The sequence below is a fragment of the Phyllobates terribilis genome, unplaced genomic scaffold (assembly GCF_046119375.1).
Source record: "Phyllobates terribilis strain yellow unplaced genomic scaffold, ASM4611937v1 Scaffold_538__1_contigs__length_1162401, whole genome shotgun sequence".
Classification (NCBI taxonomy): Eukaryota; Metazoa; Chordata; class Amphibia; order Anura; family Dendrobatidae; genus Phyllobates; species Phyllobates terribilis.
In genome coordinates, this window is record NW_027363298.1 from 575392 (window position 1) to 598298 (window position 22907).

Sequence of the window (22907 nt, forward strand, 5' to 3'; positions counted from 1 at the left end):
AGGTCAATTATATTGTGCAGCTTATCTCACCACCTGTAGCTTTTTAGGTGAAAGCTCCAAAATGCTTGCCTAATATGTCTGTTTATCCAAAAGGAAGTAAAAAGGGAGAGCTAGAAAGATAGCATTGCATCACATTACATGGCAATGCAATGCACAGTTGCTGAAGTTGAACAAAAATGAGCTTGTAATCTGGCTTCTGCAACTTTGAACATGAAAAATCCAATGAGGAGAAGAAAAGCAAAGCCAAAGAGTCCATCCCAAAATCCGACAAACAAGCAAAATGAACAAAAAACATTGAATTCAATTCTTTCTGATTTTAGAAACTGCATTAAAGAAGGGGTGCACCGGTCCTGGAGATACTGCAATACCAGGTCAATGCGTGGAGTGGACAGAGCAAGCTCTTTTTCCATCTCCCTGTTCTAAAAATCCATTTAATATATGGTCCCCAGATAGGGGATGTATCAGATATTAAACTGATAAGAACAGATTTTTTGATTGAAGCTGCATCCAAGGCACTGAAAAATGTGACCGAAGTCACACCAAAACAGCGCACGAGGCGAGGATTCATGTGGACTCTTCCCGGAGGAGAGGGTCCCCAATAAACCATCCCCATCCCTCCGAGCCAGAAGGCCACAGCGAGGGTCAGGGATCTCCGATGCTCTCCCTAGCCGAAGCCGGAGAAGAGCCGTTTTCGTGCTCCCAGCTTCCATCTAGGCTGCCACCCTAGTGGAGCTGGAGCCTGTGTTGGTTTCTCAGCCCAAAGCTGACCGGACCTCCGACCGGGTTTATAAAAATTCCCCTTCCTAGCCCGGAGGCCAGGAATAGGGGGGGTTGCTCAGAAAGTATGATTTGCAAAGGTGCGGCGTGCTACGAAGCCAAGTCTTTCTGGGGTTCCCAGTCCCAGTAAGCTTGGACTCCCACCAGGGCGCCTACTCCTGGGGCACATTGCTCCAAAGCCCTCACACTTACCCAGCATAGTGACTTCGATCCTGGAGGGCCATGTTTTCCATCAGATAACTCTATGAGCCACCTGGCGTACTAACAAGTGCACCAAACCAGTGTGTAATATGCATCAATTTACTAGGGCAGCCCAAGGACAAAACTGCCTTTTCAAAAGATACTACACTTGATCTTAGCCAAAAGGCCGAGAAGCGATAACCAGAATTGGTTTCAAACTACGGAGCCACCCAAGGATCCTGAAAAGTCCATTTGTGGAGATGAGCTCCTGGACTCCCGTTAAGAAGACATGTTGTCAACCTCTAGATCCCTTACATGCCTGCACTTTTCGGCTTGCTGCTGCTGCAATCCACGCGTTTTAGATCTGCATAACTCCACCTCTTTAAACACAGCACCTTCACCCCCTGCTGTTCCCACCCGCCTCAACACCGTTGGAAGGGAGGAGAACCAATTAAGGCGGGGGGTGGGGTGGAACGAGCAGCTGTCTACCCTTAGCAGGAGGGCTCCTGATTACATACCTCTCCTGCTGCTGCTGCTGCTGGCTGTCCAGCAGCAGACTGAAGGTGGCTGCTGCTGTGCACAGGTATATAAAGGCTCAGAGCCTATTATGACACGCGCAGCCAGCGTTCCATTGCCACATTCCATCTACTGCAGGCAGGATACCTGGCTGGCTGAATGTCGCTGAGAAGCTCACAGAGACCGCCATAAGCAACAGTTTAACAGAATGCCACAGACTAATCAACCAAACTTTTTGGGTTGGGTTCTCTTTTATAGTCTGCAGGCATTAAATGAAAGAAGTCAGTGTTCCAGCAGAAGGAGACAACGTTTCAGAAAAGGCATTGTAGCAAACCAAAAAAGAAATTTTAAGCGCAGCAGAGTAACCAGCGCACATACCTGTTAGCTCAGGTGAGTTTAAAAGGCTGCTGTTGATAACAAGGGCATTTGCTAAATAGATGGTGTGTGTGCAACAATATACTGAAAGGTCAATTATATTGTGCAGCTTATCTCACCACCTGTAGTTATTTAGGTGAAAGCTCCAAAATGCTTGCCTAATATGTCTGTTTATCCAAAAGGAAGTAAAAAGGGAGAGCTAGAAAGATAGCATTGCATCACATTACATGGCAATGCAATGCACAGTTGCTGAAGTTGAACCAAAATGAGCTTGTAATCTGGCTTCTGCAACTTTGAACATGAAAAATCCAATGAGGAGAAGAAAAGCAAAGCCAAAGAGTCCATCCCAAAATCCGACAAACAAGCAAAATGAACAAAAAACATTGAATTCAATTCTTTCTGATTTTAGAAACTGCATTAAAGAAGGGGTGCACCGGTCCTGGAGATACTGCAATACCAGGTCAATGCGTGGAGTGGACAGAGCAAGCTCTTTTTCCATCTCCCTGTTCTAAAAATCCATTTAATATATGGTCCCCAGATAGGGGACGTATCAGATATTAAACTGATAAGAACAGATACTACACTTGATCTTAGCCAAAAGGCCGAGAAGCGATAACCAGAATTGGTTTCAAACTACGGAGCCACCCAAGGATCCTGAAAAGTCCATTTGTGGAGATGAGCTCCTGGACTCCCGTTAAGAAGACATGTTGTCAACCTCTAGATCCCTTACATGCCTGCACTTTTCGGCTTGCTGCTGCTGCAATCCACGCGTTTTAGATCTGCATAACTCCACCTCTTTAAACACAGCACCTTCACCCCCTGCTGTTCCCACCCGCCTCAACACCGTTGGAAGGGAGGAGAACCAATTAAGGCGGGGGGTGGGGTGGAACGAGCAGCTGTCTACCCTTAGCAGGAGGGCTCCTGATTACATACCTCTCCTGCTGCTGCTGCTGCTGCTGGCTGTCCAGCAGCAGACTGAAGGTGGCTGCTGCTGTGCACAGGTATATAAAGGCTCAGAGCCTATTATGACACGCGCAGCCAGCGTTCCATTGCCACATTCCATCTACTGCAGGCAGGATACCTGGCTGGCTGAATGTCGCTGAGAAGCTCACAGAGACCGCCATAAGCAACAGTTTAACAGAATGCCACAGACTAATCAACCAAACTTTTTGGGTTGGGTTCTCTTTTATAGTCTGCAGGCATTAAATGAAAGAAGTCAGTGTTCCAGCAGAAGGAGACAACGTTTCAGAAAAGGCATTGTAGCAAATCAAAAAAGAAATTTTAAGCGCAGCAGAGTAACCAGCGCACATACCTGTTAGCTCAGGTGAGTTTAAAAGGCTGCTGTTGATAACAAGGGCATTTGCTAAATAGATGGTGTGTGTGCAACAATATACTGAAAGGTCAATTATATTGTGCAGCTTATCTCACCACCTGTAGTTATTTAGGTGAAAGCTCCAAAATGCTTGCCTAATATGTCTGTTTATCCAAAAGGAAGTAAAAAGGGAGAGCTAGAAAGATAGCTTTGCATCACATTACATGGCAATGCAATGCACAGTTGCTGAAGTTGAACCAAAATGAGCTTGTAATCTGGCTTCTGCAACTTTGAACATGAAAAATCCAATGAGGAGAAGAAAAGCAAAGCCAAAGAGTCCATCCCAAAATCCGACAAACAAGCAAAATGAACAAAAAACATTGAATTCAATTCTTTCTGATTTTAGAAACTGCATTAAAGAAGGGGTGCACCGGTCCTGGAGATACTGCAATACCAGGTCAATGCGTGGAGTGGACAGAGCAAGCTCTTTTTCCATCTCCCTGTTCTAAAAATCCATTTAATATATGGTCCCCAGATAGGGGACGTATCAGATATTAAACTGATAAGAACAGATACTACACTTGATCTTAGCCAAAAGGCCGAGAAGCGATAACCAGAATTGGTTTCAAACTACGGAGCCACCCAAGGATCCTGAAAAGTCCATTTGTGGAGATGAGCTCCTGGACTCCCGTTAAGAAGACATGTTGTCAACCTCTAGATCCCTTACATGCCTGCACTTTTCGGCTTGCTGCTGCTGCAATCCACGCGTTTTAGATCTGCATAACTCCACCTCTTTAAACACAGCACCTTCACCCCCTGCTGTTCCCACCCGCCTCAACACCGTTGGAAGGGAGGAGAACCAATTAAGGCGGGGGGTGGGGTGGAACGAGCAGCTGTCTACCCTTAGCAGGAGGGCTCCTGATTACATACCTCTCCTGCTGCTGCTGCTGCTGGCTGTCCAGCAGCAGACTGAAGGTGGCTGCTGCTGTGCACAGGTATATAAAGGCTCAGAGCCTATTATGACACGCGCAGCCAGCGTTCCATTGCCACATTCCATCTACTGCAGGCAGGATACCTGGCTGGCTGAATGTCGCTGAGAAGCTCACAGAGACCGCCATAAGCAACAGTTTAACAGAATGCCACAGACTAATCAACCAAACTTTTTGGGTTGGGTTCTCTTTTATAGTCTGCAGGCATTAAATGAAAGAAGTCAGTGTTCCAGCAGAAGGAGACAACGTTTCAGAAAAGGCATTGTAGCAAACCAAAAAAGAAATTTTAAGCGCAGCAGAGTAACCAGCGCACATACCTGTTAGCTCAGGTGAGTTTAAAAGGCTGCTGTTGATAACAAGGGCATTTGCTAAATAGATGGTGTGTGTGCAACAATATACTGAGAGGTCAATTATATTGTGCAGCTTATCTCACCACCTGTAGTTATTTAGGTGAAAGCTCCAAAATGCTTGCCTAATATGTCTGTTTATCCAAAAGGAAGTAAAAAGGGAGAGCTAGAAAGATAGCATTGCATCACATTACATGGCAATGCAATGCACAGTTGCTGAAGTTGAACCAAAATGAGCTTGTAATCTGGCTTCTGCAACTTTGAACATGAAAAATCCAATGAGGAGAAGAAAAGCAAAGCCAAAGAGTCCATCCCAAAATCCGACAAACAAGCAAAATGAACAAAAAACATTGAATTCAATTCTTTCTGATTTTAGAAACTGCATTAAAGAAGGGGTGCACCGGTCCTGGAGATACTGCAATACCAGGTCAATGCGTGGAGTGGACAGAGCAAGCTCTTTTTCCATCTCCCTGTTCTAAAAATCCATTTAATATATGGTCCCCAGATAGGGGACGTATCAGATATTAAACTGATAAGAACAGATACTACACTTGATCTTAGCCAAAAGGCCGAGAAGCGATAACCAGAATTGGTTTCAAACTACGGAGCCACCCAAGGATCCTGAAAAGTCCATTTGTGGAGATGAGCTCCTGGACTCCCGTTAAGAAGACATGTTGTCAACCTCTAGATCCCTTACATGCCTGCACTTTTCGGCTTGCTGCTGCTGCAATCCACGCGTTTTAGATCTGCATAACTCCACCTCTTTAAACACAGCACCTTCACCCCCTGCTGTTCCCACCCGCCTCAACACCGTTGGAAGGGAGGAGAACCAATTAAGGCGGGGGGTGGGGTGGAACGAGCAGCTGTCTACCCTTAGCAGGAGGGCTCCTGATTACATACCTCTCCTGCTGCTGCTGCTGCTGGCTGTCCAGCAGCAGACTGAAGGTGGCTGCTGCTGTGCACAGGTATATAAAGGCTCAGAGCCTATTATGACACGCGCAGCCAGCGTTCCATTGCCACATTCCATCTACTGCAGGCAGGATACCTGGCTGGCTGAATGTCGCTGAGAAGCTCACAGAGACCGCCATAAGCAACAGTTTAACAGAATGCCACAGACTAATCAACCAAACTTTTTGGGTTGGGTTCTCTTTTATAGTCTGCAGGCATTAAATGAAAGAAGTCAGTGTTCCAGCAGAAGGAGACAACGTTTCAGAAAAGGCATTGTAGCAAACCAAAAAGAAATTTTAAGCGCAGCAGAGTAACCAGCGCACATACCTGTTAGCTCAGGTGAGTTTAAAAGGCTGCTGTTGATAACAAGGGCATTTGCTAAATAGATGGTGTGTGTGCAACAATATACTGAAAGGTCAATTATATTGTGCAGCTTATCTCACCACCTGTAGTTATTTAGGTGAAAGCTCCAAAATGCTTGCCTAATATGTCTGTTTATCCAAAAGGAAGTAAAAAGGGAGAGCTAGAAAGATAGCATTGCATCACATTACATGGCAATGCAATGCACAGTTGCTGAAGTTGAACCAAAATGAGCTTGTAATCTGGCTTCTGCAACTTTGAACATGAAAAATCCAATGAGGAGAAGAAAAGCAAAGCCAAAGAGTCCATCCCAAAATCCGACAAACAAGCAAAATGAACAAAAAACATTGAATTCAATTCTTTCTGATTTTAGAAACTGCATTAAAGAAGGGGTGCACCGGTCCTGGAGATACTGCAATACCAGGTCAATGCGTGGAGTGGACAGAGCAAGCTCTTTTTCCATCTCCCTGTTCTAAAAATCCATTTAATATATGGTCCCCAGATAGGGGACGTATCAGATATTAAACTGATAAGAACAGATTTTTTGATTGAAGCTGCATCCAAGGCACTGAAAAATGTGACCGAAGTCACACCAAAACAGCGCACGAGGCGAGGATTCATGTGGACCCTTCCCGGAGGAGAGGGTCCCCAATAAACCATCCCCATCCCTCCGAGCCAGAAGGCCACAGCGAGGGTCAGGGATCTCCGATGCTCTCCCTAGCCGAAGCCGGAGAAGAGCCGTTTTCGTGCTCCCAGCTTCCATCTAGGCTGCCACCCTAGTGGAGCTGGAGCCTGTGTTGGTTTCTCAGCCCAAAGCTGACCGGACCTCCGACCGGGTTTATAAAAATTCTCCTTCCTAGCCCGGAGGCCAGGAATAGGGGGGGTTGCTCAGAAAGTATGATTGGCAAAGGTGCGGCGTGCTACGAAGCCAAGTCTTTCTGGGGTTCCCAGTCCCAGTAAGCTTGGACTCCCACCAGGGCGCCTACTCCTGGGGCACATTGCTCCAAAGCCCTCACACTTACCCAGCCTAGTGACTTCGATCCTGGAGGGCCATGTTTTCCATCAGATAACTCTATGAGCCACCTGGCGTACTAACAAGTGCACCAAACCAGTGTGTAATATGCATCAATTTACTAGGGCAGCCCAAGGACAAAACTGCCTTTTCAAAAGATACTACACTTGATCTTAGCCAAAAGGCCGAGAAGCGATAACCAGAATTGGTTTCAAACTACGGAGCCACCCAAGGATCCTGAAAAGTCCATTTGTGGAGATGAGCTCCTGGACTCCCGTTAAGAAGACATGTTGTCAACCTCTAGATCCCTTACATGCCTGCACTTTTCGGCTTGCTGCTGCTGCAATCCACGCGTTTTAGATCTGCATAACTCCACCTCTTTAAACACAGCACCTTCACCCCCTGCTGTTCCCACCCGCCTCAACACCGTTGGAAGGGAGGAGAACCAATTAAGGCGGGGGGTGGGGTGGAACGAGCAGCTGTCTACCCTTAGCAGGAGGGCTCCTGATTACATACCTCTCCTGCTGCTGCTGCTGCTGCTGGCTGTCCAGCAGCAGACTGAAGGTGGCTGCTGCTGTGCACAGGTATATAAAGGCTCAGAGCCTATTATGACACGCGCAGCCAGCGTTCCATTGCCACATTCCATCTACTGCAGGCAGGATACCTGGCTGGCTGAATGTCGCTGAGAAGCTCACAGAGACCGCCATAAGCAACAGTTTAACAGAATGCCACAGACTAATCAACCAAACTTTTTGGGTTGGGTTCTCTTTTATAGTCTGCAGGCATTAAATGAAAGAAGTTAGTGTTCCAGCAGAAGGAGACAACGTTTCAGAAAAGGCATTGTAGCAAACCAAAAAAGAAATTTTAAGCGCAGCAGAGTAACCAGCGCACATACCTGTTAGCTCAGGTGAGTTTAAAAGGCTGCTGTTGATAACAAGGGCATTTGCTAAATAGATGGTGTGTGTGCAACAATATACTGAAAGGTCAATTATATTGTGCAGCTTATCTCACCACCTGTAGTTATTTAGGTGAAAGCTCCAAAATGCTTGCCTAATATGTCTGTTTATCCAAAAGGAAGTAAAAAGGGAGAGCTAGAAAGATAGCATTGCATCACATTACATGGCAATGCAATGCACAGTTGCTGAAGTTGAACCAAAATGAGCTTGTAATCTGGCTTCTGCAACTTTGAACATGAAAAATCCAATGAGGAGAAGAAAAGCAAAGCCAAAGAGTCCATCCCAAAATCCGACAAACAAGCAAAATGAACAAAAAACATTGAATTCAATTCTTTCTGATTTTAGAAACTGCATTAAAGAAGGGGTGCACCGGTCCTGGAGATACTGCAATACCAGGTCAATGCGTGGAGTGGACAGAGCAAGCTCTTTTTCCATCTCCCTGTTCTAAAAATCCATTTAATATATGGTCCCCAGATAGGGGACGTATCAGATATTAAACTGATAAGAACAGATACTACACTTGATCTTAGCCAAAAGGCCGAGAAGCGATAACCAGAATTGGTTTCAAACTACGGAGCCACCCAAGGATCCTGAAAAGTCCATTTGTGGAGATGAGCTCCTGGACTCCCGTTAAGAAGACATGTTGTCAACCTCTAGATCCCTTACATGCCTGCACTTTTCGGCTTGCTGCTGCTGCAATCCACGCGTTTTAGATCTGCATAACTCCACCTCTTTAAACACAGCACCTTCACCCCCTGCTGTTCCCACCCGCCTCAACACCGTTGGAAGGGAGGAGAACCAATTAAGGCGGGGGGTGGGGTGGAACGAGCAGCTGTCTACCCTTAGCAGGAGGGCTCCTGATTACATACCTCTCCTGCTGCTGCTGGCTGTCCAGCAGCAGACTGAAGGTGGCTGCTGCTGTGCACAGGTATATAAAGGCTCAGAGCCTATTATGACACGCGCAGCCAGCGTTCCATTGCCACATTCCATCTACTGCAGGCAGGATACCTGGCTGGCTGAATGTCGCTGAGAAGCTCACAGAGACCGCCATAAGCAACAGTTTAACAGAATGCCACAGACTAATCAACCAAACTTTTTGGGTTGGGTTCTCTTTTATAGTCTGCAGGCATTAAATGAAAGAAGTCAGTGTTCCAGCAGAAGGAGACAACATTTCAGAAAAGGCATTGTAGCAAACCAAAAAAGAAATTTTAAGCGCAGCAGAGTAACCAGCGCACATACCTGTTAGCTCAGGTGAGTTTAAAAGGCTGCTGTTGATAACAAGGGCATTTGCTAAATAGATGGTGTGTGTGCAACAATATACTGAAAGGTCAATTATATTGTGCAGCTTATCTCACCACCTGTAGTTATTTAGGTGAAAGCTCCAAAATGCTTGCCTAATATGTCTGTTTATCCAAAAGGAAGTAAAAAGGGAGAGCTAGAAAGATAGCATTGCATCACATTACATGGCAATGCAATGCACAGTTGCTGAAGTTGAACCAAAATGAGCTTGTAATCTGGCTTCTGCAACTTTGAACATGAAAAATCCAATGAGGAGAAGAAAAGCAAAGCCAAAGAGTCCATCCCAAAATCCGACAAACAAGCAAAATGAACAAAAAACATTGAATTCAATTCTTTCTGATTTTAGAAACTGCATTAAAGAAGGGGTGCACCGGTCCTGGAGATACTGCAATACCAGGTCAATGCGTGGAGTGGACAGAGCAAGCTCTTTTTCCATCTCCCTGTTCTAAAAATCCATTTAATATATGGTCCCCAGATAGGGGACGTATCAGATATTAAACTGATAAGAACAGATTTTTTGATTGAAGCTGCATCCAAGGCACTGAAAAATGTGACCGAAGTCACACCAAAACAGCGCACGAGGCGAGGATTCATGTGGACCCTTCCCGGAGGAGAGGGTCCCCAATAAACCATCCCCATCCCTCCGAGCCAGAAGGCCACAGCGAGGGTCAGGGATCTCCGATGCTCTCCCTAGCCGAAGCCGGAGAAGAGCCGTTTTCGTGCTCCCAGCTTCCATCTAGGCTGCCACCCTAGTGGAGCTGGAGCCTGTGTTGGTTTCTCAGCCCAAAGCTGACCGGACCTCCGACCGGGTTTATAAAAATTCTCCTTCCTAGCCCGGAGGCCAGGAATAGGGGGGTTGCTCAGAAAGTATGATTGGCAAAGGTGCGGCGTGCTACGAAGCCAAGTCTTTCTGGGGTTCCCAGTCCCAGTAAGCTTGGACTCCCACCAGGGCGCCTACTCCTGGGGCACATTGCTCCAAAGCCCTCACACTTACCCAGCCTAGTGACTTCGATCCTGGAGGGCCATGTTTTCCATCAGATAACTCTATGAGCCACCTGGCGTACTAACAAGTGCACCAAACCAGTGTGTAATATGCATCAATTTACTAGGGCAGCCCAAGGACAAAACTGCCTTTTCAAAAGATACTACACTTGATCTTAGCCAAAAGGCCGAGAAGCGATAACCAGAATTGGTTTCAAACTACGGAGCCACCCAAGGATCCTGAAAAGTCCATTTGTGGAGATGAGCTCCTGGACTCCCGTTAAGAAGACATGTTGTCAACCTCTAGATCCCTTACATGCCTGCACTTTTCGGCTTGCTGCTGCTGCAATCCACGCGTTTTAGATCTGCATAACTCCACCTCTTTAAACACAGCACCTTCACCCCCTGCTGTTCCCACCCGCCTCAACACCGTTGGAAGGGAGGAGAACCAATTAAGGCGGGGGGTGGGGTGGAACGAGCAGCTGTCTACCCTTAGCAGGAGGGCTCCTGATTACATACCTCTCCTGCTGCTGCTGCTGCTGGCTGTCCAGCAGCAGACTGAAGGTGGCTGCTGCTGTGCACAGGTATATAAAGGCTCAGAGCCTATTATGACACGCGCAGCCAGCGTTCCATTGCCACATTCCATCTACTGCAGGCAGGATACCTGGCTGGCTGAATGTCGCTGAGAAGCTCACAGAGACCGCCATAAGCAACAGTTTAACAGAATGCCACAGACTAATCAACCAAACTTTTTGGGTTGGGTTCTCTTTTATAGTCTGCAGGCATTAAATGAAAGAAGTCAGTGTTCCAGCAGAAGGAGACAACGTTTCAGAAAAGGCATTGTAGCAAACCAAAAAAGAAATTTTAAGCGCAGCAGAGTAACCAGCGCACATACCTGTTAGCTCAGGTGAGTTTAAAAGGCTGCTGTTGATAACAAGGGCATTTGCTAAATAGATGGTGTGTGTGCAACAATATACTGAAAGGTCAATTATATTGTGCAGCTTATCTCACCACCTGTAGTTATTTAGGTGAAAGCTCCAAAATGCTTGCCTAATATGTCTGTTTATCCAAAAGGAAGTAAAAAGGGAGAGCTAGAAAGATAGCATTGCATCACATTACATGGCAATGCAATGCACAGTTGCTGAAGTTGAACCAAAATGAGCTTGTAATCTGGCTTCTGCAACTTTGAACATGAAAAATCCAATGAGGAGAAGAAAAGCAAAGCCAAAGAGTCCATCCCAAAATCCGACAAACAAGCAAAATGAACAAAAAACATTGAATTCAATTCTTTCTGATTTTAGAAACTGCATTAAAGAAGGGGTGCACCGATCCTGGAGATACTGCAATACCAGGTCAATGCGTGGAGTGGACAGAGCAAGCTCTTTTTCCATCTCCCTGTTCTAAAAATCCATTTAATATATGGTCCCCAGATAGGGGACGTATCAGATATTAAACTGATAAGAACAGATACTACACTTGATCTTAGCCAAAAGGCCGAGAAGCGATAACCAGAATTGGTTTCAAACTACGGAGCCACCCAAGGATCCTGAAAAGTCCATTTGTGGAGATGAGCTCCTGGACTCCCGTTAAGAAGACATGTTGTCAACCTCTAGATCCCTTACATGCCTGCACTTTTCGGCTTGCTGCTGCTGCAATCCACGCGTTTTAGATCTGCATAACTCCACCTCTTTAAACACAGCACCTTCACCCCCTGCTGTTCCCACCCGCCTCAACACCGTTGGAAGGGAGGAGAACCAATTAAGGCGGGGGGTGGGGTGGAACGAGCAGCTGTCTACCCTTAGCAGGAGGGCTCCTGATTACATACCTCTCCTGCTGCTGCTGCTGCTGGCTGTCCAGCAGCAGACTGAAGGTGGCTGCTGCTGTGCACAGGTATATAAAGGCTCAGAGCCTATTATGACACGCGCAGCCAGCGTTCCATTGCCACATTCCATCTACTGCAGGCAAGATACCTGGCTGGCTGAATGTCGCTGAGAAGCTCACAGAGACCGCCATAAGCAACAGTTTAACAGAATGCCACAGACTAATCAACCAAACTTTTTGGGTTGGGTTCTCTTTTATAGTCTGCAGGCATTAAATGAAAGAAGTCAGTGTTCCAGCAGAAGGAGACAACGTTTCAGAAAAGGCATTGTAGCAAACCAAAAAAGAAATTTTAAGCGCAGCAGAGTAACCAGCGCACATACCTGTTAGCTCAGGTGAGTTTAAAAGGCTGCTGTTGATAACAAGGGCATTTGCTAAATAGATGGTGTGTGTGCAACAATATACTGAAAGGTCAATTATATTGTGCAGCTTATCTCACCACCTGTAGTTATTTAGGTGAAAGCTCCAAAATGCTTGCCTAATATGTCTGTTTATCCAAAAGGAAGTAAAAAGGGAGAGCTAGAAAGATAGCATTGCATCACATTACATGGCAATGCAATGCACAGTTGCTGAAGTTGAACCAAAATGAGCTTGTAATCTGGCTTCTGCAACTTTGAACATGAAAAATCCAATGAGGAGAAGAAAAGCAAAGCCAAAGAGTCCATCCCAAAATCCGACAAACAAGCAAAATGAACAAAAAACATTGAATTCAATTCTTTCTGATTTTAGAAACTGCATTAAAGAAGGGGTGCACCGGTCCTGGAGATACTGCAATACCAGGTCAATGCGTGGAGTGGACAGAGCAAGCTCTTTTTCCATCTCCCTGTTCTAAAAATCCATTTAATATATGGTCCCCAGATAGGGGACGTATCAGATATTAAACTGATAAGAACAGATACTACACTTGATCTTAGCCAAAAGGCCGAGAAGCGATAACCAGAATTGGTTTCAAACTACGGAGCCACCCAAGGATCCTGAAAAGTCCATTTGTGGAGATGAGCTCCTGGACTCCCGTTAAGAAGACATGTTGTCAACCTCTAGATCCCTTACATGCCTGCACTTTTCGGCTTGCTGCTGCTGCAATCCACGCGTTTTAGATCTGCATAACTCCACCTCTTTAAACACAGCACCTTCACCCCCTGCTGTTCCCACCCGCCTCAACACCGTTGGAAGGGAGGAGAACCAATTAAGGCGGGGGGTGGGGTGGAACGAGCAGCTGTCTACCCTTAGCAGGAGGGCTCCTGATTACATACCTCTCCTGCTGCTGCTGCTGCTGGCTGTCCAGCAGCAGACTGAAGGTGGCTGCTGCTGTGCACAGGTATATAAAGGCTCAGAGCCTATTATGACACGCGCAGCCAGCATTCCATTGCCACATTCCATCTACTGCAGGCAGGATACCTGGCTGGCTGAATGTCGCTGAGAAGCTCACAGAGACCGCCATAAGCAACAGTTTAACAGAATGCCACAGACTAATCAACCAAACTTTTTGGGTTGGGTTCTCTTTTATAGTCTGCAGGCATTAAATGAAAGAAGTCAGTGTTCCAGCAGAAGGAGACAACGTTTCAGAAAAGGCATTGTAGCAAACCAAAAAAGAAATTTTAAGCGCAGCAGAGTAACCAGCGCACATACCTGTTAGCTCAGGTGAGTTTAAAAGGCTGCTGTTGATAACAAGGGCATTTGCTAAATAGATGGTGTGTGTGCAACAATATACTGAAAGGTCAATTATATTGTGCAGCTTATCTCACCACCTGTAGTTATTTAGGTGAAAGCTCCAAAATGCTTGCCTAATATGTCTGTTTATCCAAAAGGAAGTAAAAAGGGAGAGCTAGAAAGATAGCATTGCATCACATTACATGGCAATGCAATGCACAGTTGCTGAAGTTGAACCAAAATGAGCTTGTAATCTGGCTTCTGCAACTTTGAACATGAAAAATCCAATGAGGAGAAGAAAAGCAAAGCCAAAAAGTCCATCCCAAAATCCGACAAACAAGCAAAATGAACAAAAAACATTGAATTCAATTCTTTCTGATTTTAGAAACTGCATTAAAGAAGGGGTGCACCGGTCCTGGAGATACTGCAATACCAGGTCAATGCGTGGAGTGGACAGAGCAAGCTCTTTTTCCATCTCCCTGTTCTAAAAATCCATTTAATATATGGTCCCCAGATAGGGGACGTATCAGATATTAAACTGATAAGAACAGATACTACACTTGATCTTAGCCAAAAGGCCGAGAAGCGATAACCAGAATTGGTTTCAAACTACGGAGCCACCCAAGGATCCTGAAAAGTCCATTTGTGGAGATGAGCTCCTGGACTCCCGTTAAGAAGACATGTTGTCAACCTCTAGATCCCTTACATGCCTGCACTTTTCGGCTTGCTGCTGCTGCAATCCACGCGTTTTAGATCTGCATAACTCCACCTCTTTAAACACAGCACCTTCACCCCCTGCTGTTCCCACCCGCCTCAACACCGTTGGAAGGGAGGAGAACCAATTAAGGCGGGGGGTGGGGTGGAACGAGCAGCTGTCTACCCTTAGCAGGAGGGCTCCTGATTACATACCTCTCCTGCTGCTGCTGCTGCTGGCTGTCCAGCAGCAGACTGAAGGTGGCTGCTGCTGTGCACAGGTATATAAAGGCTCAGAGCCTATTATGACACGCGCAGCCAGCGTTCCATTGCCACATTCCATCTACTGCAGGCAAGATACCTGGCTGGCTGAATGTCGCTGAGAAGCTCACAGAGACCGCCATAAGCAACAGTTTAACAGAATGCCACAGACTAATCAACCAAACTTTTTGGGTTGGGTTCTCTTTTATAGTCTGCAGGCATTAAATGAAAGAAGTCAGTGTTCCAGCAGAAGGAGACAACGTTTCAGAAAAGGCATTGTAGCAAACCAAAAAAGAAATTTTAAGCGCAGCAGAGTAACCAGCGCACATACCTGTTAGCTCAGGTGAGTTTAAAAGGCTGCTGTTGATAACAAGGGCATTTGCTAAATAGATGGTGTGTGTGCAACAATATACTGAAAGGTCAATTATATTGTGCAGCTTATCTCACCACCTGTAGTTATTTAGGTGAAAGCTCCAAAATGCTTGCCTAATATGTCTGTTTATCCAAAAGGAAGTAAAAAGGGAGAGCTAGAAAGATAGCATTGCATCACATTACATGGCAATGCAATGCACAGTTGCTGAAGTTGAACCAAAATGAGCTTGTAATCTGGCTTCTGCAACTTTGAACATGAAAAATCCAATGAGGAGAAGAAAAGCAAAGCCAAAGAGTCCATCCCAAAATCCGACAAACAAGCAAAATGAACAAAAAACATTGAATTCAATTCTTTCTGATTTTAGAAACTGCATTAAAGAAGGGGTGCACCGGTCCTGGAGATACTGCAATACCAGGTCAATGCGTGGAGTGGACAGAGCAAGCTCTTTTTCCATCTCCCTGTTCTAAAAATCCATTTAATATATGGTCCCCAGATAGGGGACGTATCAGATATTAAACTGATAAGAACAGATACTACACTTGATCTTAGCCAAAAGGCCGAGAAGCGATAACCAGAATTGGTTTCAAACTACGGAGCCACCCAAGGATCCTGAAAAGTCCATTTGTGGAGATGAGCTCCTGGACTCCCGTTAAGAAGACATGTTGTCAACCTCTAGATCCCTTACATGCCTGCACTTTTCGGCTTGCTGCTGCTGCAATCCACGCGTTTTAGATCTGCATAACTCCACCTCTTTAAACACAGCACCTTCACCCCCTGCTGTTCCCACCCGCCTCAACACCGTTGGAAGGGAGGAGAACCAATTAAGGCGGGGGGTGGGGTGGAACGAGCAGCTGTCTACCCTTAGCAGGAGGGCTCCTGATTACATACCTCTCCTGCTGCTGCTGCTGCTGGCTGTCCAGCAGCAGACTGAAGGTGGCTGCTGCTGTGCACAGGTATATAAAGGCTCAGAGCCTATTATGACACGCGCAGCCAGCGTTCCATTGCCACATTCCATCTACTGCAGGCAGGATACCTGGATGGCTGAATGTCGCTGAGAAGCTCACAGAGACCGCCATAAGCAACAGTTTAACAGAATGCCACAGACTAATCAACCAAACTTTTTGGGTTGGGTTCTCTTTTATAGTCTGCAGGCATTAAATGAAAGAAGTCAGTGTTCCAGCAGAAGGAGACAACGTTTCAGAAAAGGCATTGTAGCAAACCAAAAAAGAAATTTTAAGCGCAGCAGAGTAACCAGCGCACATACCTGTTAGCTCAGGTGAGTTTAAAAGGCTGCTGTTGATAACAAGGGCATTTGCTAAATAGATGGTGTGTGTGCAACAATATACTGAAAGGTCAATTATATTGTGCAGCTTATCTCACCACCTGTAGTTATTTAGGTGAAAGCTCCAAAATGCTTGCCTAATATGTCTGTTTATCCAAAAGGAAGTAAAAAGGGAGAGCTAGAAAGATAGCATTGCATCACATTACATGGCAATGCAATGCACAGTTGCTGAAGTTGAACCAAAATGTGCTTGTAATCTGGCTTCTGCAACTTTGAACATGAAAAATCCAATGAGGAGAAGAAAAGCAAAGCCAAAGAGTCCATCCCAAAATCCGACAAACAAGCAAAATGAACAAAAAACATTGAATTCAATTCTTTCTGATTTTAGAAACTGCATTAAAGAAGGGGTGCACCGGTCCTGGAGATACTGCAATACCAGGTCAATGCGTGGAGTGGACAGAGCAAGCTCTTTTTCCATCTCCCTGTTCTAAAAATCCATTTATTATATGGTCCCCAGATAGGGGACGTATCAGATATTAAACTGATAAGAACAGATACTACACTTGATCTTAGCCAAAAGGCCGAGAAGCGATAACCAGAATTGGTTTCAAACTACGGAGCCACCCAAGGATCCTGAAAAGTCCATTTGTGGAGATGAGCTCCTGGACTCCCGTTAAGAAGACATGTTGTCAACCTCTAGATCCCTTACATGCCTGCACTTTTCGGCTTGCTGCTGCTGCAATCCACGCGTTTTAGATCTGCATAACTCCACCTCTTTAAACACAGCACCTTCACCCCCTGCTGTTCCCACCCGCCTCAACACCGTTGGAAGGGAGGAGAACCAATTAAGGCGGGGGGTGGGGTGGAACGAGCAGCTGTCTACCCTTAGCAGGAGGGCTCCTGATTACATACCTCTCCTGCTGCTGCTGCTGCTGGCTGTCCAGCAGCAGACTGAAGGTGGCTGCTGCTGTGCACAGGTATATAAAGGCTCAGAGCCTATTATGACACGCGCAGCCAGCGTTCCATTGCCACATTCCATCTACTGCAGGCAGGATACCTGGCTGGCTGAATGTCGCTGAGAAGCTCACAGAGACCGCCATAAGCAACAGTTTAACAGAATGCCACAGACTAATCAACCAAACTTTTTGGGTTGGGTTCTCTTTTATAGTCTGCAGGCATTAAATGAAAGAAGTCAGTGTTCCAGCAGAAGGAGACAACGTTTCAGAAAAGGCATTGTAGCAAACCAAAAAAGAAATTTTAAGCGCAGCAGAGTAACCAGCGCACATACCTGTTAGCTCAGGTGAGTTTAAAAGGCTGCTGTTGATAACAAGGGCATTTGCTAAATAGATGGTGTGTGTGCAACAATATACTGAAAGGTCAATTATATTGTGCAGCTTATCTCACCACCTGTAGTTATTTAGGTGAAAGCTCCAAAATGCTTGCCTAATATGTCTGTTTATCCAAAAGGAAGTAAAAAGGGAGAGCTAGAAAGATAGCATTGCATCACATTACATGGCAATGCAATGCACAGTTGCTGAAGTTGAACCAAAATGAGCTTGTAATCTGGCTTCTGCAACTTGAACATGAAAAATCCAATGAGGAGAAGAAAAGCAAAGCCAAAGAGTCCATCCCAAAATCCGACAAACAAGCAAAATGAACAAAAAACATTGAATTCAATTCTTTCTGATTTTAGAAACTGCATTAAAGAAGGGGTGCACCGATCCTGGAGATACTGCAATACCAGGTCAATGCGTGGAGTGGACAGAGCAAGCTCTTTTTCCATCTCCCTGTTCTAAAAATCCATTTAATATATGGTCCCCAGATAGGGGACGTATCAGATATTAAACTGATAAGAACAGATACTACACTTGATCTTAGCCAAAAGGCCGAGAAGCGATAACCAGAATTGGTTTCAAACTACGGAGCCACCCAAGGATCCTGAAAAGTCCATTTGTGGAGATGAGCTCCTGGACTCCCGTTAAGAAGACATGTTGTCAACCTCTAGATCCCTTACATGCCTGCACTTTTCGGCTTGCTGCTGCTGCAATCCACGCGTTTTAGATCTGCATAACTCCACCTCTTTAAACACAGCACCTTCACCCCCTGCTGTTCCCACCCGCCTCAACACCGTTGGAAGGGAGGAGAACCAATTAAGGCGGGGGGTGGGGTGGAACGAGCAGCTGTCTACCCTTAGCAGGAGGGCTCCTGATTACATACCTCTCCTGCTGCTGCTGCTGCTGGCTGTCCAGCAACAGACTGAAGGTGGCTGCTGCTGTGCACAGGTATATAAAGGCTCAGAGCCTATTATGACACGCGCAGCCAGCGTTCCATTGCCACATTCCATCTACTGCAGGCAAGATACCTGGCTGGCTGAATGTCGCTGAGATGCTCACAGAGACCGCCATAAGCAACAGTTTAACAGAATGCCACAGACTAATCAACCAAACTTTTTGGGTTGGGTTCTCTTTTATAGTCTGCAGGCATTAAATGAAAGAAGTCAGTGTTCCAGCAGAAGGAGACAACGTTTCAGAAAAGGCATTGTAGCAAACCAAAAAAGAAATTTTAAGCGCAGCAGAGTAACCAGCGCACATACCTGTTAGCTCAGGTGAGTTTAAAAGGCTGCTGTTGATAACAAGGGCATTTGCTAAATAGATGGTGTGTGTGCAACAATATACTGAAAGGTCAATTATATTGTGCAGCTTATCTCACCACCTGTAGTTATTTAGGTGAAAGCTCCAAAATGCTTGCCTAATATGTCTGTTTATCCAAAAGGAAGTAAAAAGGGAGAGCTAGAAAGATAGCATTGCATCACATTACATGGCAATGCAATGCACAGTTGCTGAAGTTGAACCAAAATGAGCTTGTAATCTGGCTTCTGCAACTTTGAACATGAAAAATCCAATGAGGAGAAGAAAAGCAAAGCCAAAGAGTCCATCCCAAAATCCGACAAACAAGCAAAATGAACAAAAAACATTGAATTCAATTCTTTCTGATTTTAGAAACTGCATTAAAGAAGGGGTGCACCGGTCCTGGAGATACTGCAATACCAGGTCAATGCGTGGAGTGGACAGAGCAAGCTCTTTTTCCATCTCCCTGTTCTAAAAATCCATTTAATATATGGTCCCCAGATAGGGGACGTATCAGATATTAAACTGATAAGAACAGATACTACACTTGATCTTAGCCAAAAGGCCGAGAAGCGATAACCAGAATTGGTTTCAAACTACGGAGCCACCCAAGGATCCTGAAAAGTCCATTTGTGGAGATGAGCTCCTGGACTCCCGTTAAGAAGACATGTTGTCAACCTCTAGATCCCTTACATGCCTGCACTTTTCGGCTTGCTGCTGCTGCAATCCACGCGTTTTAGATCTGCATAACTCCACCTCTTTAAACACAGCACCTTCACCCCCTGCTGTTCCCACCCGCCTCAACACCGTTGGAAGGGAGGAGAACCAATTAAGGCGGGGGGTGGGGTGGAACGAGCAGCTGTCTACCCTTAGCAGGAGGGCTCCTGATTACATACCTCTCCTGCTGCTGCTGCTGCTGGCTGTCCAGCAGCAGACTGAAGGTGGCTGCTGCTGTGCACAGGTATATAAAGGCTCAGAGCCTATTATGACACGCGCAGCCAGCGTTCCATTGCCACATTCCATCTACTGCAGGCAGGATACCTGGATGGCTGAATGTCGCTGAGAAGCTCACAGAGACCGCCATAAGCAACAGTTTAACAGAATGCCACAGACTAATCAACCAAACTTTTTGGGTTGGGTTCTCTTTTATAGTCTGCAGGCATTAAATGAAAGAAGTCAGTGTTCCAGCAGAAGGAGACAACGTTTCAGAAAAGGCATTGTAGCAAACCAAAAAAGAAATTTTAAGCGCAGCAGAGTAACCAGCGCACATACCTGTTAGCTCAGGTGAGTTTAAAAGGCTGCTGTTGATAACAAGGGCATTTGCTAAATAGATGGTGTGTGTGCAACAATATACTGAAAGGTCAATTATATTGTGCAGCTTATCTCACCACCTGTAGTTATTTAGGTGAAAGCTCCAAAATGCTTGCCTAATATGTCTGTTTATCCAAAAGGAAGTAAAAAGGGAGAGCTAGAAAGATAGCATTGCATCACATTACATGGCAATGCAATGCACAGTTGCTGAAGTTGAACCAAAATGAGCTTGTAATCTGGCTTCTGCAACTTTGAACATGAAAAATCCAATGAGGAGAAGAAAAGCAAAGCCAAAGAGTCCATCCCAAAATCCGACAAACAAGCAAAATGAACAAAAAACATTGAATTCAATTCTTTCTGATTTTAGAAACTGCATTAAAGAAGGGGTGCACCGGTCCTGGAGATACTGCAATACCAGGTCAATGCGTGGAGTGGACAGAGCAAGCTCTTTTTCCATCTCCCTGTTCTAAAAATCCATTTATTATATGGTCCCCAGATAGGGGACGTATCAGATATTAAACTGATAAGAACAGATACTACACTTGATCTTAGCCAAAAGGCCGAGAAGCGATAACCAGAATTGGTTTCAAACTACGGAGCCACCCAAGGATCCTGAAAAGTCCATTTGTGGAGATGAGCTCCTGGACTCCCGTTAAGAAGACATGTTGTCAACCTCTAGATCCCTTACATGCCTGCACTTTTCGGCTTGCTGCTGCTGCAATCCACGCGTTTTAGATCTGCATAACTCCACCTCTTTAAACACAGCACCTTCACCCCCTGCTGTTCCCACCCGCCTCAACACCGTTGGAAGGGAGGAGAACCAATTAAGGCGGGGGGTGGGGTGGAACGAGCAGCTGTCTACCCTTAGCAGGAGGGCTCCTGATTACATACCTCTCCTGCTGCTGCTGCTGCTGGCTGTCCAGCAGCAGACTGAAGGTGGCTGCTGCTGTGCACAGGTATATAAAGGCTCAGAGCCTATTATGACACGCGCAGCCAGCGTTCCATTGCCACATTCCATCTACTGCAGGCAGGATACCTGGCTGGCTGAATGTCGCTGAGAAGCTCACAGAGACCGCCATAAGCAACAGTTTAACAGAATGCCACAGACTAATCAACCAAACTTTTTGGGTTGGGTTCTCTTTTATAGTCTGCAGGCATTAAATGAAAGAAGTCAGTGTTCCAGCAGAAGGAGACAACGTTTCAGAAAAGGCATTGTAGCAAACCAAAAAAGAAATTTTAAGCGCAGCAGAGTAACCAGCGCACATACCTGTTAGCTCAGGTGAGTTTAAAAGGCTGCTGTTGATAACAAGGGCATTTGCTAAATAGATGGTGTGTGTGCAACAATATACTGAAAGGTCAATTATATTGTGCAGCTTATCTCACCACCTGTAGTTATTTAGGTGAAAGCTCCAAAATGCTTGCCTAATATGTCTGTTTATCCAAAAGGAAGTAAAAAGGGAGAGCTAGAAAGATAGCATTGCATCACATTACATGGCAATGCAATGCACAGTTGCTGAAGTTGAACCAAAATGAGCTTGTAATCTGGCTTCTGCAACTTGAACATGAAAAATCCAATGAGGAGAAGAAAAGCAAAGCCAAAGAGTCCATCCCAAAATCCGACAAACAAGCAAAATGAACAAAAAACATTGAATTCAATTCTTTCTGATTTTAGAAACTGCATTAAAGAAGGGGTGCACCGATCCTGGAGATACTGCAATACCAGGTCAATGCGTGGAGTGGACAGAGCAAGCTCTTTTTCCATCTCCCTGTTCTAAAAATCCATTTAATATATGGTCCCCAGATAGGGGACGTATCAGATATTAAACTGATAAGAACAGATACTACACTTGATCTTAGCCAAAAGGCCGAGAAGCGATAACCAGAATTGGTTTCAAACTACGGAGCCACCCAAGGATCCTGAAAAGTCCATTTGTGGAGATGAGCTCCTGGACTCCCGTTAAGAAGACATGTTGTCAACCTCTAGATCCCTTACATGCCTGCACTTTTCGGCTTGCTGCTGCTGCAATCCACGCGTTTTAGATCTGCATAACTCCACCTCTTTAAACACAGCACCTTCACCCCCTGCTGTTCCCACCCGCCTCAACACCGTTGGAAGGGAGGAGAACCAATTAAGGCGGGGGGTGGGGTGGAACGAGCAGCTGTCTACCCTTAGCAGGAGGGCTCCTGATTACATACCTCTCCTGCTGCTGCTGCTGCTGGCTGTCCAGCAACAGACTGAAGGTGGCTGCTGCTGTGCACAGGTATATAAAGGCTCAGAGCCTATTATGACACGCGCAGCCAGCGTTCCATTGCCACATTCCATCTACTGCAGGCAAGATACCTGGCTGGCTGAATGTCGCTGAGATGCTCACAGAGACCGCCATAAGCAACAGTTTAACAGAATGCCACAGACTAATCAACCAAACTTTTTGGGTTGGGTTCTCTTTTATAGTCTGCAGGCATTAAATGAAAGAAGTCAGTGTTCCAGCAGAAGGAGACAACGTTTCAGAAAAGGCATTGTAGCAAACCAAAAAAGAAATTTTAAGCGCAGCAGAGTAACCAGCGCACATACCTGTTAGCTCAGGTGAGTTTAAAAGGCTGCTGTTGATAACAAGGGCATTTGCTAAATAGATGGTGTGTGTGCAACAATATCCTGAAAGGTCAATTATATTGTGCAGCTTATCTCACCACCTGTAGTTATTTAGGTGAAAGCTCCAAAATGCTTGCCTAATATGTCTGTTTATCCAAAAGGAAGTAAAAAGGGAGAGCTAGAAAGATAG

General features: G+C 45.6%; 16 non-coding genes and 3 pseudogenes across 16 annotated transcripts; all 19 read right to left on the reverse strand.

Moving 5' to 3' along the window:
- Positions 1 to 334: 334 nt before the first annotated feature.
- Positions 335 to 516, reverse strand: LOC141231813 (U2 spliceosomal RNA). Its single transcript, XR_012298122.1, has one exon. It is a non-coding gene; the product is annotated as a U2 spliceosomal RNA (small nuclear RNA).
- A 524-nt stretch (positions 517 to 1040) lies between these two features.
- Positions 1041 to 1156, reverse strand: LOC141231874 (U2 spliceosomal RNA; annotated as a pseudogene).
- A 1115-nt stretch (positions 1157 to 2271) lies between these two features.
- Positions 2272 to 2462, reverse strand: LOC141232162 (U2 spliceosomal RNA). Its single transcript, XR_012298422.1, has one exon. It is a non-coding gene; the product is annotated as a U2 spliceosomal RNA (small nuclear RNA).
- A 1118-nt stretch (positions 2463 to 3580) lies between these two features.
- Positions 3581 to 3771, reverse strand: LOC141232164 (U2 spliceosomal RNA). The gene has a single exon (XR_012298424.1). It is a non-coding gene; the product is annotated as a U2 spliceosomal RNA (small nuclear RNA).
- Positions 3772 to 4886: 1115 nt separating this feature from the next.
- Positions 4887 to 5077, reverse strand: LOC141232165 (U2 spliceosomal RNA). The gene has a single exon (XR_012298425.1). It is a non-coding gene; the product is annotated as a U2 spliceosomal RNA (small nuclear RNA).
- Positions 5078 to 6191: 1114 nt separating this feature from the next.
- Positions 6192 to 6373, reverse strand: LOC141231807 (U2 spliceosomal RNA). The gene has a single exon (XR_012298116.1). It is a non-coding gene; the product is annotated as a U2 spliceosomal RNA (small nuclear RNA).
- Positions 6374 to 6897: 524 nt separating this feature from the next.
- LOC141231870 (U2 spliceosomal RNA) lies at positions 6898 to 7013 on the reverse strand (annotated as a pseudogene).
- Positions 7014 to 8131: 1118 nt separating this feature from the next.
- LOC141232166 (U2 spliceosomal RNA) lies at positions 8132 to 8322 on the reverse strand. The gene has a single exon (XR_012298426.1). It is a non-coding gene; the product is annotated as a U2 spliceosomal RNA (small nuclear RNA).
- A 1109-nt stretch (positions 8323 to 9431) lies between these two features.
- Positions 9432 to 9613, reverse strand: LOC141231808 (U2 spliceosomal RNA). The gene has a single exon (XR_012298117.1). It is a non-coding gene; the product is annotated as a U2 spliceosomal RNA (small nuclear RNA).
- A 523-nt stretch (positions 9614 to 10136) lies between these two features.
- Positions 10137 to 10252, reverse strand: LOC141231871 (U2 spliceosomal RNA; annotated as a pseudogene).
- A 1115-nt stretch (positions 10253 to 11367) lies between these two features.
- Positions 11368 to 11558, reverse strand: LOC141232086 (U2 spliceosomal RNA). Its single transcript, XR_012298351.1, has one exon. It is a non-coding gene; the product is annotated as a U2 spliceosomal RNA (small nuclear RNA).
- A 1115-nt stretch (positions 11559 to 12673) lies between these two features.
- LOC141232167 (U2 spliceosomal RNA) lies at positions 12674 to 12864 on the reverse strand. The gene has a single exon (XR_012298427.1). It is a non-coding gene; the product is annotated as a U2 spliceosomal RNA (small nuclear RNA).
- Positions 12865 to 13979: 1115 nt separating this feature from the next.
- Positions 13980 to 14170, reverse strand: LOC141232168 (U2 spliceosomal RNA). Its single transcript, XR_012298428.1, has one exon. It is a non-coding gene; the product is annotated as a U2 spliceosomal RNA (small nuclear RNA).
- Positions 14171 to 15285: 1115 nt separating this feature from the next.
- On the reverse strand, positions 15286 to 15476 carry LOC141232169 (U2 spliceosomal RNA). Its single transcript, XR_012298429.1, has one exon. It is a non-coding gene; the product is annotated as a U2 spliceosomal RNA (small nuclear RNA).
- A 1115-nt stretch (positions 15477 to 16591) lies between these two features.
- On the reverse strand, positions 16592 to 16782 carry LOC141231727 (U2 spliceosomal RNA). The gene has a single exon (XR_012298038.1). It is a non-coding gene; the product is annotated as a U2 spliceosomal RNA (small nuclear RNA).
- A 1114-nt stretch (positions 16783 to 17896) lies between these two features.
- Positions 17897 to 18087, reverse strand: LOC141232204 (U2 spliceosomal RNA). Its single transcript, XR_012298462.1, has one exon. It is a non-coding gene; the product is annotated as a U2 spliceosomal RNA (small nuclear RNA).
- A 1115-nt stretch (positions 18088 to 19202) lies between these two features.
- On the reverse strand, positions 19203 to 19393 carry LOC141232170 (U2 spliceosomal RNA). Its single transcript, XR_012298430.1, has one exon. It is a non-coding gene; the product is annotated as a U2 spliceosomal RNA (small nuclear RNA).
- A 1115-nt stretch (positions 19394 to 20508) lies between these two features.
- LOC141231728 (U2 spliceosomal RNA) lies at positions 20509 to 20699 on the reverse strand. The gene has a single exon (XR_012298039.1). It is a non-coding gene; the product is annotated as a U2 spliceosomal RNA (small nuclear RNA).
- Positions 20700 to 21813: 1114 nt separating this feature from the next.
- On the reverse strand, positions 21814 to 22004 carry LOC141232318 (U2 spliceosomal RNA). The gene has a single exon (XR_012298573.1). It is a non-coding gene; the product is annotated as a U2 spliceosomal RNA (small nuclear RNA).
- Between the last annotated feature and the right edge of the window lie 903 nt (positions 22005 to 22907).